This window comes from Aquarana catesbeiana, linkage group LG08, assembly GCF_042186555.1.
Source record: "Aquarana catesbeiana isolate 2022-GZ linkage group LG08, ASM4218655v1, whole genome shotgun sequence".
Taxonomy (NCBI): domain Eukaryota; kingdom Metazoa; phylum Chordata; class Amphibia; order Anura; family Ranidae; genus Aquarana; species Aquarana catesbeiana.
This window is the reverse complement of record NC_133331.1, coordinates 110,117,385-110,133,874: the sequence shown is the minus strand read 5'-3', so window position 1 is coordinate 110,133,874 and position 16,490 is coordinate 110,117,385.

The window sequence follows — 16,490 nt, the reverse complement described above, 5'->3', positions numbered from 1 at the left end:
TTATTTTTACATTCTAAATTTTGATACTGTCCTTGTAATATTTTGCTATTTTATTATTAAATCAATTTTTGAGTTTTTACACAAGAACTGAATGGACTTTCTTGGAACTTTCCTTATCAATATAATTTACAGAATATCAATATAAATACCAAAATAATGGTATTTTAACAGTGGCAAGCCTTAGCCAGTTTTATTTTGTCCGAATATCAAACATTTTTGATAGCTTCCAGGAGAAATAGAAACAGCAAATGAAATTTTGACATCATCGAATAAACCTGGAATCATAGAATCATCAAAATTGGTGAAGCGTTTGCGCACGTGCAAGAAAACTCTGTTTCTTGATGACGTAATTTCCCGTCAAGAGAGGGAACGCGTGGTACATAAAGGAATTATGTTCTAAATTGGTAAGTAATTAATTTTATTGATGAATTATCTAGTGAGAGTAAATTAGAATTCAAAAATCTGTCAAAATTAGTTAAAGATAATGAATTATGGCATTACATGTTCAATGAATGTTTACAGGCTAATATAAACCACTAATGCCCTGTACACACGATAGGATTTTCCAATGGAAAATGTGTGATAGGACTTTGTTGTCGGAAATTCCGACCGTGTGTAGGCTCCATCACACATTTTCCATAGGAATTTCCGACACACAAAGTTTGAGAGCTTGCTATAAAATTTTCCAACAACAAAATCCATTGTCTGAAATTCCGATCGTGTGTATACAAATCCGACGCACAAAGTGCCACGCATGCTCAGAATAAATTAAGAGACGAAAGCTATTGGCTACTGCCCCATTTATAGTCCCGACGTACGTGTTTTACGTCACCGCGTTCAGAACGATCAGATTTTCCGACAATTTTGTGTGTCCGTGTGTATGCAAGACAAGTTTGAACCAACATCCGTCGGAAAAAATCCATGGATTTTGTTGTCGGAATGTCTGATCAATGTCCGACCGTGTGTTTACATGTTTAAAACAGGTTTTTTTGCTAGAAAATAACCCCCAAACATTATATATTGTTTTTTTCTAACACCCTAGAGAATAAAATGGCGGTCATTGCAATACTTTTTTTCTTTTTTTTTTTTCACCGTATTTGCGCAGCGGTCTTCTAAGCACACTTTTTTTTTTAAAAATTAACTTTTTTGAATAAAAAAATAAGACAACAGTAAAGTTAGCCCAATTTTTTTTATATTGTGAAATATAATGTTACGCCAAGTACACTGATACCCAACATGTCACGCTTTAAAATTGCGCCCGCTCGTGGAATGGCGTCAAACTTTTACCCTTAAAAATCGCCATAGGCGACGTTTAAAAAATTCTGCAGGTTGCATGCTTTGCATTACAGAGGAGGTCTAGGGCTAGAATTATTGCTCTCGCTCTACCGGTCGCGGCGATACCTCACATGCGTGGTTTGACCACCATTTTCATATGCGGGTGCTACTCACGTATGCGTTCGCTTCTGCGCGCGAGCTCGTTGGGACAGGGCGCTTTAAAAAAAAAATTCCTTATTTATTTTACTTTATTTTAATTATTTTTTCACTGTTTTTTTAAAAAAAAAATTTGGATCACTTTTATTCCTATTACAAGGAATGTAAACATCCCTTGTAATAAAAAAAAAGTATGACAGGTCCTCTTAAATATGAGATCTGGGGTCAAAAAGTCCTCAGATCTCATATTTACACTAAAATGCAAAAAATTACTACTGTGATCTCTGTAACGTCAGTTACCGTGTCCGTGACCACTGCCATGCCAGTTACCGTGTCCATGACCATCGCCACGCCAGTTACCGTGTTCATGACCACCGCCACTCCAGTTACCGTGTCCGTGACCACTGCCACGCTGGTTACCGTGTCTGTGTTACTAGATAACTACTTGTACGTAATTCTTTAAGTTACACGATATTTGTGCAGTGGTTTTTCGGTGTTCAAATATTTTATTGACAAAAAGGAAATGTACAGACAATAGTGTAAAAGATACTGTACATAAACATGACAAATTGGAAAACCGAAGCATGAAATCGACCATACAAAATACAACCATACAAAAGAGAATAGAAAATTTGGTTCAGGAGGGCTATCCTCCTAACAGGCAAAGAAGGGTAGGAAAATGCCAGAGCATATTGAACAAAATAACAAAAGGGGTAAAAAGTGTGGAGGCTAAGAGGTGTACAGTGCCTTAAAGTGTTCATACCCCTTGAAACTTTCCACATTTTGTCATGTTACTGCCCAAAAACCTAAATGTATTTTATTTAGATTATATGTGATAGACCAACACAAAGTGGCACATAATTGTGAAGTGTAAGGAAAATGATAAATGGTTTTCACATTTTTTACAAATAAATATCTTAAAAGTGTGGCGTGGATTTGTATTCAGCCCCCTTTACTCTGATACTCCTAACTAAAATCTAGTGAAACCAATAGGCCTTCAGAAACCCCCTAATTTGTAAATAGAGTCCATCTGTGTGTAATTCAATCCCAGTATAAATACAGCTGTTCTCTGGTCAGGTGAGACCAAAATTGAACTTTTTGGCCTAAAAGCAAAACGCTTTGTATGGTGGAAAACTAACACTGCACATCACCGTGAACACACCATCCCCACTGTGAAACATGGTGGTGGCAGCATCATGTTGTGTATATGCTTTTCTACAGCAGTGACAGGGAAGCTGCTCAGAGTTGATGGGAAGATGGATGGAGCCAAATACAGATCAATCCTAGAAAAAAAAACTGTTAGAGTCTGCAAAAGACTTGAGACTGGGGCAGAGGTTCACCTTCCAGCAGGACAATGACCTTAACATACAGCCAGAGCTAGAATGGAATGGTTTACATCAAATCATGTGTTAGAATGGCCCAGTCAAAGTCCAGACCTAAATCCAATTGAGAATCTGTGGAAAGACTTGAAAATTGAAAATTGCTGTTTACAGAAGCTCTCCGTCCCATCTGATAGAGCTTTAGCTATTTTGCAAAGAAGACTGGGCAAAAAGGTCACTCTCTAGATGTGCAAAACTGTTAGAGACATACCCAAAAAGACCTGCAACTGTAATTGCAGAGAAGGGTGGTTCTACGAAGTATTGACTCAAGGGGGCTGAATACAAATGCCCGCCACACTTTTCAGATATTTATATGTAAAAGATTTGAAAACCATTTATCCTTTTCCTTCCACTTCACAATTATGTGCCACCTTGTGTTGGTCTATCACATAAAGTCCCAATAAAATACATTTACTTTTTTAGTTGTAACATGAAAAAACTTGGAAAATTTCAAGGGGTGTGAATACTTTTTCAATGGACTGTATAAATACAAGAACACCCCAAAACAAGCTCAAAAGAAAAGTAGTTTGGCACATCGACATGGGTGTGTACAAAAAACCTTAAGAGTACTGGAAGACTGTAGTTTGGGGTGGATGGTGAATGCATGCCCAAAGGCTGACCTAGAAGTATGCTTGCTTGTTGATGGGGACAAGGGCCTTATCCCCACAACCCTTGCCCTACTATTTCACAAAAAAAGTATCAAAATGGTAAAAAAGAAGAAGACAGCTTGGGACAAGTTCTTTATGAAAAAATAAAAAAATTAAAATGTTCCATGATGTAAGTTCACACCGACCGACAGATCGAAAAAAAAAAAGCCGCAACCGATCCGCCTCCATGGGAAGCTCCCACCGACTGAAGCATCTTTGCTGTGACAGCTCTTATATAACTGAGGGCAGGGCCACCCGGTGGCGTAAGCGCATGACCCCGCCCCCTTCTGATGCCACGGGGGTTTCCCTGTGGCTTCCCCGTGGCGTCAGAGGGGGCGGGGTCACCCCGTTTACATCGGTCTGTCGGGCAGTGTGAACTTACATCGTGGAACATTTTTATTTTTTTATTTTTTAATAAGAACTTGTCCCAAGCTGTATCTTGTCTTTTTTACCACATTGACACTTTTAGTGAAATGGTAGGGGTCCTTATACCCAGTTACCAATTCACACAGGAGGGAGGCTGGGATCTGGGGGTCTCCTTGTTAAAGAGGGCTTCCAGATTCCGATAAGCCCCATGCCCGCAGACCCCCACAACCACCAGTCAAGGGTTGTGGGGATGAGGCCCTTGTCCCCATCAACATGGGAACAAGATGCTTTGGGGGGCTACCCCAAAGCACCCTCCTCATGTTGAGGGCATGTGGCCTGGTATGGTTCAGGAGGGGGGGCGCTCTCTCACCCCCCTCTTTTTCCTGTGGCCTGCCAGGTTGCGTGCTCGGATAAGGGTCTGGTATGGATTTTGGGGGGCCCCTACGCCATTGTTTTTTACATTTTGGTGCAGGGTTCCCCTTAAAATGCATACCAGACCTGAAGGGTCTGGTATGGATTTTGGGAGGGACCCCTACACCATTTTTTTTTAAATTTTGGTTCGGGGTTCCCCTTAATATTCATACCAGACCCAAAGGACCTGGTAATGGACTGGGGGGAATGCTCTTTTTTTCAATGAGTTTTATCTATATTGCCGAGACCCGACAATTCATTACAGCCGCGGTCAGTTTTTAAATGACAATTTTTCCTTTAGAAATGTAATTTTGCTGTGGTATTGTTCTAAACACGGGAAAAATGCACCACTTTACAGGCATACTATAGACACCCCCCAATCACAATATTTAAAGTGATATTTCAATTTTATTGTTTCACTTTAGGCATTAAAAAAAATCACTGCTCCCGAAAAGACGGCCATTTAAAAAAAAAAATTTTGCATTGATACATGTCCCCTGGGGCAGGACCCAGGTCCCCAAACACTTTTTATGACAATAACTTGCATATAAGCCTTTAAAATTAGCACTTTTGATTTTTCATGTTAGTGTTCCATAGACTTTAACGGTGTTCCGGCAGTTTTCGAATTTGCCGCGAACACCGCATATTGTTCGCTGTTCTGCGAACAGGTGAACACCCGATGTTCGAGTTGACTTGAACATCGGGCTCATTCCTAATGATAATGTAGGATGAAGTCTTGGGTAACAAGCACTAAGGGCCAGCTTTTCTCAAGAGTGAAGCCAACTCAGGATATCAACATAGAAAAAAACACAGAAAAGCGCCTCTAAGTGCAATGTTTAATATGCAGTAAAATAAAAATATCCAACACTTACTGTACATCTAGGTAAGGACTGATATGCTCAAGGGAGATTGAAATCTCATTGGATTGTTTCCAGCATCTAAAGCGTGTCCTGAGCGAGCATTGAGTTCAGGCTGCGAGAGCCACAAGGAGCCAGAGAGGAAGCCGGCTAATCCCTTGGATGGCTGGAGGGGATGAGGATAATCAGCTTGTAGAACGACGCATCTGGGCGTAGGACGTCAGCGGGATGTAGAGGAACCACAACGCATTTCAGAGCATGCGCAAGGCTCGTACAGAGCATGCGCACTCCTTTTTCAAGTGTACAGGGGAAATGAAGGGGCGAGATTTAACTGCTCTGCTCAGAGAGAACATCAATTGGCTGATTGCTTGATGGATATACTGAACAGCCAAAAGTATAATTGAACAATGCATTAAGGAAGGAAATAATGTTTAAGCAAGGTCAATTATCATTAATATAAACTCAATAATGGTTAAAAAGCCCAAGGTTATAAGTAACCTTGGGTCTTTCACATAGAGTGGTTATCAAATGGGGGTCTTGTTTGGAATAAGGACAGCCTTGCCTTCTTGGACCTCAAACTCAATCATGAATATAACAAAACCAGAGTACATTCATTCAGTGCCCACTACTAATGCCTGCCAGATGTCTCCCCATCAGTGATGCTGTCAGAAACCATGAAATCAGACCAAGACAGAAGTACAGTTAAATCATACTTGTTTAATAATAAAAGTAAAAAGAACAAAGGTAGTCAAAACATAGCCAGAGTTCAGTAACCGGAACGGATAGTCAGCCAAGCCAGAAGTCAGGGATCAAAGTAGTGGAACAGCAAGCAGGATCTGGAGCCAGAAAGGATGTCAGCAAAGCCAGTCTTTAACCACTTTCCACCCGGCCTATAGCAGATTGACGGCCGGGTGGTGGTTCAGTTATCCTGACTGGGTGTCATATGACATCCAGCAGGATAACATGCTGCCGCGCGCCCATGGGGGCGCGCATCGCGGCGATCGGTGGAGCGGTGTGTCAGTCTGACACACCGCTCCACCGATCTTGGTAAAGAGCCTCCGGCGGAGGCTCTTTACCAAGTGATCAGCCGTGTCCAATCACGGCTGATCACGATGTCAATAGGAAAAGCCGTTGACAGACGCGAGTAGAGGAGAGCCGATCGGCGGCTCTCCTGACAGGGGGGGTCTGCAATGATTGTTTATCAGCGCAGCCCCCCCTCAGATGACCACACTGGACCACCAGGGACGCCACTAGGACCACCAGGGAAGGGGGCAACATTTGGATGGCCAGGTATGTACCTCATGGCCATCCACATGTGCCCAAGGTGCCCAATCTGTGCCAATCAGTGCCCACAAATGGGCCATGATTGGCATCATTATATTTCAGTGATGCCCAGCAATGCCACCCATTAGTGTCATCAGTGCCACCAATCAGTGTCATCAGTGCCACCCATCAGTGTCCATCGGTGCTACCTGTCAGTGCCCATCCATGCCCATCAGTGCCCACCTATCAGTGCTCATCAGTGCCCATCCGTGCCACCTATCAGTGCCACCCATAAGTACCCATCAGTGCCACCCATAAGTACCCATCAATGCCACCTACGAGTGCCCATCAGTGGCGTCTACGAGTGCCCATCGGTGCCACCTATGAGTGCCCATCAGTGCCGCATACCAGTGCCACCTACCAGTGCCCGTCAGTGCCGCCTATCAGTGCCCGTCAGTGCCACCTCATCAGTGCCACCTCATTGGTGCCATCGTATCAGTGCCCATCAGTGCAGCCATATCAGTGCCCGTCATTGAAGAAGAAAACGTACTTATTTACAAAAATTTTTTACAGAAACAAAGAAAAACTTGTTTTTTCTCAAAATTTTCGGTCTTTTTTATATGTTGCGCAAAAAATAAAAACCACAGAGGTGATCGAATACCACCAAAAGAAAGCTCTATTTGTGGGAACAAAATGATCAAAAAATTTTTGGATACAGTGTAGCATAACCACACAATTGTCATTCAAATTGCGACAGCGCTGAAAGCTGAAAATTGGCCTGGGCTGGAAGGTGTAAGTGCCTGGTATTGAAGTGATTAAACAGGAACGCAGGAGATGTTTCTTGTGATGTTGACCAAGGCGAAGGCAGAGACCCTCTGGACTGGACGGCTTAAGTAGGCAGGACTGACAAGCGGGATATGAACAACAGAGTAACTGTGGAGAGAGATGGGAGCTGGCAATTAGCCGACAGCTGAGCGGCCAGCTCAGAGAAGGAAGGACTGAGCCCAGCCCTGACAGATGCCCATCAGTGCCACTCATCAGTGTCCATCAGTGCCACCCATCAGTGTCCATCCATGCCCACCTATCAGTGCCCATCTGTGCTCACCTATCAGAGCCCATCCATGCCACCTATCAGTTGCACCCATAGGTACCCATCTCCATCAGGAGAACACAATGGCTTCCGCAGCAGGGTTGCCAACCGCCAGTAAATTTACTGACAGTTTGTAAAAATCTGCTAGTAAATATCAGGGGCTGATAATTTCATGCTGTGTTGACTTTTTAAGTGTAAATCAAGCAAATTACTTTGTTATAGGTATTGCCAGTGTTTCCATATCATATTGATACTGTTCAAATATTCACTGTGTTAGTTTTCAATAGGAGTTCTGTAATTTCTGAGGTTGCCAGTAAAAAAATGTGTTCTGCCAGTAAATTTTCTATGTTTTGTCAGTAAAAAATGCTGCAGGAGGTTGGCAACCCTGCTCGGCGGGAGGGATTCCGCTGTCAACATTGTCTGTGTTGATGGGTGCAACAAGTGGTTGCAGGAAAGAAATTTGCTCTGTCTAGGACCGGCCTTATGCCATGTACACACGGGCGGACTTTTCAGCAGCAAAAGTCTGACAGCCTGTCCGACAGACTTTCAACGGACTTTTGGCGGACTTCCGATGGACTTTATAACGAACGGACTTGGCTACACACGATCACACCAAAGTCCGACGGATTCATACGTGATGACGTACACCGGACTAAAATAGGAAGTTGATAGCCAGTAGCTAAGAGCTGCCCTAGCGTCAGTTTTTGTCCGTCGGACTAGCATACAGGCGAGTGGATTTCTGGGTCCGGCGGAGTTACGACGTAAAGATTTGAAGCATGTTCCAAATCTAAAGTCCGTCAGATTTTCGACCGGAAAAGTCCGCTGAAGGTCCGATGAAGCCCACACACGATCGGATTGTCCGCCAGACTTGGTCCGTCGGACCAGTCCGGTCGAAAAGTCCGACTGTGTGTACGCTGCATTAGAAATAAAAAAAACATTCAAACCTTTACAACCGCTTTAAAGAGCCTCAATTTACACAAGACTCTAAAATCTAAACAGTGTATTTGCATTCAAATAAATAAAAATAAAAATTGCATTGATAAATTTGCACACAATACCAAAACAACTCAAGGAACAGCTGTTCGAATTGCTCTTCTGGATGAAATACAATCTTGTGAATTAGTCTTGCATGGAATTAGCTTTCAGTTATTTGCACAGGCTATCTTAGTAATATAGGCTGAGTCAGTCTGTATCTGGCTGCATTAAACTAACCAACTTTGTACGTCTACAGCTGTCACCCAATCTGTTATTCAGCTCTGAGGCAATATTTGTGCCACCCTTGCTTCAATTGAAAATTTCCCTTTATTATGCAACCAATACTTCCTAAATATGGTTATTTCACATGCATTTTTGCTCCTATGACAATTATGTACAGTATGTATGTACTTTAACGAGAACATTGTTTATAACATCTTATAGAGTGTGCAAAATAAAAAAACAATAGGAGAAACAATTCTAAAAATGCATGCAGCTTTGCTCTGGCGATTGTTTCATCAGAAGAGAGAGTTGACAAGTAGGAAAAGTAGCAAAATTAGTGATGCCATGTCTGGTTTTGATTCTGGACAGTCAATGTAATACCTACGTAAGCATAATTAAACACAAAACTTAAAATGTGCCAAATAAACACAACAGTTATTTGAAAATATGATGGGTTTATCTTTTTGTGCCTCTTCCCTACTGCAGTAGTTATTCATTTGGAACCACTGATCAATACTAGGATAGGAGTTGCCCATCTATAAAATGTCCAAGATCAGTGGCGTCGGGAGGGGGGCTGACCGGAGCTAAAGAGTGGGCTCCCAAAAAGCCCCGGGTCTCGTATTGCTTGTGTAGAATTATAAGCCCCGATTCCAAAGGACCAGGGTTGGCCAGGGACTCGGGCCTATACAGGGCCGGACTGCCCTGGGACCACACGGTCTGCCTCTGTAGGAAAGGGGGGAAGCGCCGCTGGATTACACAGAGTGGGGGTCTCCCTCTTACCCGGCGCTGCGAAGTCCCAACTCGTGGACCGGCTCCTATGATGGACATCATACTGGTCCAATGCTGGGACGTGTGACGGCCATCATAGGAGCCGATCCAGGAGGCGGGACTTTGTGTGAGTGCTAGCGCTGGGTAAGTGGGAGGTCCCTGCTCTGTGTAAACCAGCAGCTTTCCTCTCCCCATGCACTGGCATCGCTGTGCTGATGGGCACAGTTAGGGATAACATGATGGGAACCGTTAGGGCTGCGATAATGGGCACCGGTGAGGCTGCATTCATGGGCACTGGTGAGGCTGCATTCATGGGCACAGATAATGCTGAGCTGATGGACACTTACCAGGCTGCATTAATGGGCACAGATTAGGTTGCATTGATGGGCACTGATCAGGCTGCATTGATGGGCACAGGTAAGGCTGAGCTAATGGGCACTTATCAGGCTGCATTGATAAGCACAGGTAAGCCTGCACTGATGGGCACTGATCAGGCTGCATTAATGGGCACTGATCAGGCTGCATTGATGGGCACAGATAATGCTGAGCTGATGGACACTTATCAGGCTGCATTGATGAGCACAGATTAGGCTGCATTGATGGGCACAGATTGGGCTGCATTGATGGGCACAGATTGGGCTGCATTGATGGGCACTGATCAGGCTGCATTGATGGGCACTGATCAGGCTGCATTGATGGGCACAGATAATGCTGAGCTGATGGACACTTATCAGGTTGCATTGATGAGCACAGATTAGGCTGCATTGATGGGCACAGATTAGGCTGCATTGATGGGCACAGACCAGTCTGAATTGATTGGCATTGGTTAGGCTACACTGATGGGCACAGGTAAGGCTGCACTGATGGGCACAGGTAAGGCTGCACTGATGGGCACTGATCAGGCTGCATTGATGGGAACTGATGAGGCTACATTGATGGGCACATGTTCTTCTATGGTGTGTACTAGCCTTAATCTAAAGCACCAAGTTTCACTGATCATAGTCCAATCCGACTCTACAGCTTCCCAGGTGATGGTATACTTTATGTAAGGGTTTCAAACCTCTTCATTGATATTTTGTGCTGCAATTTTCTTGATCAAATCCTGATGCAGAAGTCTGAACCTGTTAGAAGTGGTCTACAACACTAGAATCAAATCCAGGACTGGACGCACAAGGAAATAATAGAATAAATGGGTCTGGCAAGGGGCTCAAATTTCTTATGCATCAGATCCTTAAAAGAGTAGGAATCCTAAACAGGGTCAATATCTGCCTTGGGCAATGGGCAAATCCATTTGGGCATAAGAGGATGATCAGAAAAAAAACCTTAGCAGAATGCTTAGTTTTTTAAAAGGCCAAAATAGCTATCTTGCCAGGAGGAGTAGATGGGTCTTAGAACTGAAAAGTCTCAGAACCTTACTTAGACCTGAAACAATCACATTTTGTCACACTAGGAAAGCCGCGACTGCTCCTCCTCGCCAAGTGAGGGTACAAATTCCATCTTAGAGGTGTTTGCTTTAGAAAGCAAACCTTCTGGGCCAGGAAAGACTGTATATTTGCAGCCTGAGTCAGAGAAGGAATAAGGATAACGAAGGCACTTCCCATGTGCTTAGATACCCTTTAAGGCAGTGGTGTCCAAACTATGGCCCTCCAGTTGTTAAGGAACTACAACTCCCATCATGCCTAGTCATGTCTGTGAATGTCAGAGTTTTACAATGCCTCATGGGAAGTGTAGTTCCGCAACAGCTGGAGGGCCGTAGTTTGGACATCCCTGCTTTAAGGTAACAGAGTCCAAGCAAAAACCAAGGTCTGCAAAGGGGAGTTGTCAGCAAGCACCTGACAATTGTCTATTATGTCAGACATGTTGCCAAGATTAACAAAAGTCACCATAAGTAAAAAAAAGTAGATGGACCTTTAAGTGCTATGGCTAAGGGCTATACTAGTTCCCAAACAGGTAGTGGGATACGCAAATGGGTAAGGACTAGCTTGCTGGCCTTTGGATGCTGGGGTGGTGAGGCTGTGATCCTAAAGTTACAAGAGCCACCACTTTAGGAAGATAACCGTTCTGTGTCCTGTGTGATGGACTCTGACCCAAATGCAGCAGTAGATCCTATAGTAAGTTGGCCAGAGACAGGAGAAACTTGCAGGAACCATTTGTTAAATACAGAGCTTTAAATGCAAATTAAAAGAAAGCTATCAACACTTTTAGGGACCAGTGAAGGCAGCGAAACACAACCACTAACTGCACCAGCAAATTTGGATTGGTAATCTGGTCCAGCGACCCTGAAAACACACTTGAGAAAAAGTAGGTTCGGAGCGGGAACATGACAGAACTCTGTTTCGCCACCTCTGGCTCTCCCCATTCATCACTGTCACTTGCAACCACAGAAGCCTTCTGTGTTTAGAAGGACAACTTAACTCTCAGTGGCTCGTGGCTCTCACAGATCTCTGCCTGACCTGCATTCACTCACAGAGGGGACAGATGCCAACCAATGATCTCCCTGCAAGTGAGAGAGAGAGAGGTGGAGCCACCTACACTGCCAGGAGGTACTAGAGCCAGGTTGGGTAGGTGAGATGCGAGGAAGCTTTTGAGGAGGCGGGGGGAAATGAGTGCTTTGGAGGGAGATGTGTGCAGAGGTTGGGGATGGGGGAGAGTTCTGCAGAGGTCAGAGTCAAGGAGGAGGGGTGGAAGTGAGATATAGACAGCCTGTGAAAGAATGTGAAAGAAAGCTGAATCCTGCACACTGTGCCTAGCACACTCCTCAACCCTCCACACTGTATGTAGCACACTCCTCAACCCTGCACTCTGTATGTAGCACACTACTCAACCCTGCACTCTGTATGCCACGCAATCCCAAACTCTGCACTCTGTATGCCAAGCACTCCTGAACTCTGCACTATGTACATTATGCACTCTGTACGTAACAAATGACCTTGACGAACCTGTTTCTGCACAAGACGAGGTTGGATGGAGGAATGCGTCTGTTCAGCAGCAAGCCAGAGAATCAGCAGTGGAAAATTTGGAGATTGCCATTCCCAAAGCTGAAGAGCTGACAACAGGGCAGAGCTCTGATAACCTCTGCCCAGCACAGATAACATCTTCTGGGTTCCACAGACAGGAAATGGTGAACCTCTAGCCCCAGACACCAGTTGCAGAGACAGGGGATTTGATAGACTTTAGTGCTGAGGAAGAACAACCCGGTAAGCCTCCAGCAGAAGAGCTGGTATCAGGGCCAAACTTCAATGAGCTCTGCCCAGCACCAACAGCAGCATTTGTGGAGTTACAAGAGACTCCTCCAGCTGATGCGCTGGCCACCTGCCAAAAGTGGATGGGACTTCAGTCTCCTCTTGTATACCCCAGGAATGCTGGGCAGTCGGCCCAGATCCCCAACAGCATGACGGAGTGAGCCCAGCCACCCTGTCTTCTCTCCAGCGGCTGAAAGGACTCGAGGGTGAAGTGCCAGTCCATGCTTCTCCCCAGCGGCGGATATGTTCTCTGAGAGAGGCAGAGGTTGGCTGGATGAGTAATGCTCTGTTTGGGACAATTTATTTGGGGTACTGTGTGGATACCGGCATTGGGGGACTGTAACTACTGACTAACTTCGGAGTCAACCCGTCTGGGGTCTCCTCCTGTGTTAGTCTGCTGCCGAAAGGGGAGAGATGTAACAGGAGGGCCAGTGGAACCCAGAATCCCTTGGGGAGGTTGGGACCCCAGTCTGATCTGTACTAATTGGACTCACTGTACAACCACACTGGAATGTTGTGTGCGTGTGTATATACTGTATATGTATATATATATATATATATATATATATATATATATATATATACCTCTGTAAACCTTGTCCACAGCTGATCTATGCCCCCCTTCCACAGCTCACTTCTTCTTCCCCCCATCCGCAACTCACCTCTTCTTTCCTCTGTCCACAGCTCACCTCTCTTTTACCCTGTCCACAGCTCACCTTTCCCCTGTCCACAGCTCACCTCTTCTTCCCCCCGTCCGCAGCTCAATTCTTCTTTCCCCTGTCTAAAGCTCACCTCTTCTTCCCCCCGTCCGCAGCTCACTTCTTCTTTCCCCCGTCCACAGCTCACTTCTTCTTTCCCCTGTCCACAGCTCACTTCTTCTTTCCCCTGTCCACAGCTCACCTCTTTTTCCCTCCTGTCCACAGCTCACCTCTTCTTCCCTCCTGTCCACAGCTCACCTCTTCTTTCCTCCTGTCCACAGCTCACCTCTTCTTCCCTCCTGTCCACAGCTCACCTCTGCTTCCCTCTTGTCCACAGCTCACCTCTTCTTCCCTCCTGTCCACAGCTACCGCTTCTTCCCTCTTGTTCACAGCTCACCTCTTCTTCCCTCCTGTTCACGGCTCACCCCCCCCCCCCCCCGTTGCTCACCTCTTCTTCCTTCAGTCCACAGCTCACCTCTTCTTCCCCCTGTAGTTCACCTCTTCTTCCCTCAGTCCACAGCTTACCTCTTCTTCCCTTCTGTACAAGGCTTCTGTATACTGATGTATATAATGTTCTCTTTCTCATACAGAACAGTATCTGTTTCTTTTCCTGTAGATATCTGACAACCCCTATCCATCATAGAGGTGATATCAGCAGTAAAAGAAGTACATAAGAAAGCAAATAATTTGCTGCATAATGAAAAGCAGGCTGGAAGATGTGGTAGCCATTGGAAAATGGCTAATAATATAACAATAATACTAATAAAACCACAAACATATTACATATATCCTATTAAAACGTTCTCATGTGCATCTTTAAGAAAACATAATTCCTTCTGCTTCTATGATTTCAGTTACAGGTTATAAAACCAACAGGTGTCATTCAATTTTTTGTACAAGGCTCACCTCTTCTCCCCCCCCCCGTAGCTCACCTCTTCTTCCTTCAGTCCAGAGCTCACCTCTTCTTCCCCCTGAAGCTCACCTCTTCTTCCCTCAGTCCACAGCTTACCTTTTCTTCCCTCCTGTCCACAGCTCACCTCTAAAAAAAAAAAATGCAGCGGTCATGGCGTAGGGACTCGGGCACTGACTGACATATACACATGTCCTGACAATAGGACACAGAAGCTGGTGGAGGACGCGAGTAGTGCAAAAACCTCTTCTAAAGCCTTCTGTGTTCAGTGACTGGATGGAGAGGACAGGGCTGCCAGAGGTGGCGGAACGCCGTTTTGCCGCATTCCGCCAGAAAAAAAGCCCTGTATATATATATATATATATATATATATATATATATATATATATATATATATACAGTGGGGACGGAAAGTATTCAGACCCCCTTAAATTTTTCAATCTTTGTTATATTGCAGCCATTTGCTAAAATCATTTAAGTTCATTTTTTTTCCTCATTAATGTACACACAGCACCCCATATTGACAGAAAAACACAGAATTGTTGACATTTTTGCAGATTTATTAAAAAAGAAAAACTGAAATATCACATGGTCCTAAGTATTCAGACCCTTTGCTGTGACACTCATATATTTAACTCAGGTGCTGTCCATTTCTTCTGATAATCTTTGATATGGTTCTACACCTTCATTTGAGTCCAGCTGTGTTTGATTATACTGATTGGACTTGATTAGGAAAGCCACACACCTGTCTATATATGACCTTACAGCTCACAGTGCATGTCAGAGCAAATGAGAATCATGAGGTCAAAGGAACTGCCTGAAGAGCAAGGCAAGGCACAGATCTGACCAAGGTTACAAAAAAATTCTGCTGCACTTAAGGTTCCTAAGAGCACAGTGGCCTCCATAATCCTTAAATGGAAGACGTTTGGGATGACCAGAACCCTTCCTAAAGCTGGCCGTCTGGCCAAACTGAGCTATCGGGGGAGAAGAGCCTTGGTGAGAGAGGTAAAGAAGAACCCAAAGATCACTGTGGCTGAGCTCCAGAGATGCAGTCGGGAGATGGGAGAAAGTTGTAGAAAGTCAACCATCACTTCAGCCCTCCACCAGTCGGGGCTTTATGGCAGAGTGGCCCGACGGAAGCCTCTCCTCAGTGCAAGACACATGAAAGCCCAACACATGAAAAACACCTGAAGGACTCCAAGATAGTGAGAAATAATATTCTTTGGTCTGCTGAGACCAGGATAGAACTTTGTGGCCTTAATTCTAAGCGGTATGTGTGGAGAAAACCAGGCACTGCTCATCACCTGTCCAATACAGTCCCAACAGTGAAGCATGGTGGTGGCAGCATCATGCTGTGGGGGTGTTTTTCAGCTGCAGGGACAAGACAACTGGTTGCAATCGACGGAAAGATGAGTGTAGCCAAGTAGAGGGATATCCTGGACGAAAACCCTCTCCAGAGTGCTCAGGACCTCAGACTGGGCCGAAGGTTTACCTTCCAACAAGACAATGACCCTAAGCACACAGCTAAAATAACGAAGGAGTGGCTTCACAACAACTCCGTGACTGTTCTTGAATGGCCCAGCCAGAGTCCTGACTTAAACCCAATTGAGCATCTCTGGAGAGACCTAAAAATGGCTGTCCACCAACGTTTACCATCCAACCTGACAGAACTGGAGAGGTTCTGCAAGGAGGAATGGCAGAGGATCCCCAAATCCAGGTGTGAAAAACTTGTTGCATCTTTCCCAAAAAGACTCATGGTTGTATTAGATCAAAAGGGTGCTTCTACTAAATACTGAGCAAAGGGTCTGAATACTTAGAACCATGTGATATTTCAGTTTTTCTCTTTTAATAAATCTGCAAAAATTCTGTGTTTTTCTGTCAATATGGGGTGCTGTGTGTACATTAATGAGGAAAAAAATGAACTTGATGAAAAAAATGAAATGATTTTAGCAAATGGCTGCAATATAACAAAGAGTGAAAAATTTAAAGGGGTCTGAATACTCTCCGTCCCCACTGTAAGGATCCTTTCACACTGGGACGGTTTGCAGGCGCTATTGCGCTATTGTGCCGCTGCTTTGTATCCAGTGTGAAAGCCCCGAGGGCTTTCACACTGGAGCGGTGCGCTAGCAGGACGGGAAAAAAAGTCCTGCTAGCAGCATCTTCGGAGCGGTGAAGGAGTGGAGTGTATACCGCTCCTTCACCGCTCCTGCCCATTGAAATCAATGGGACGG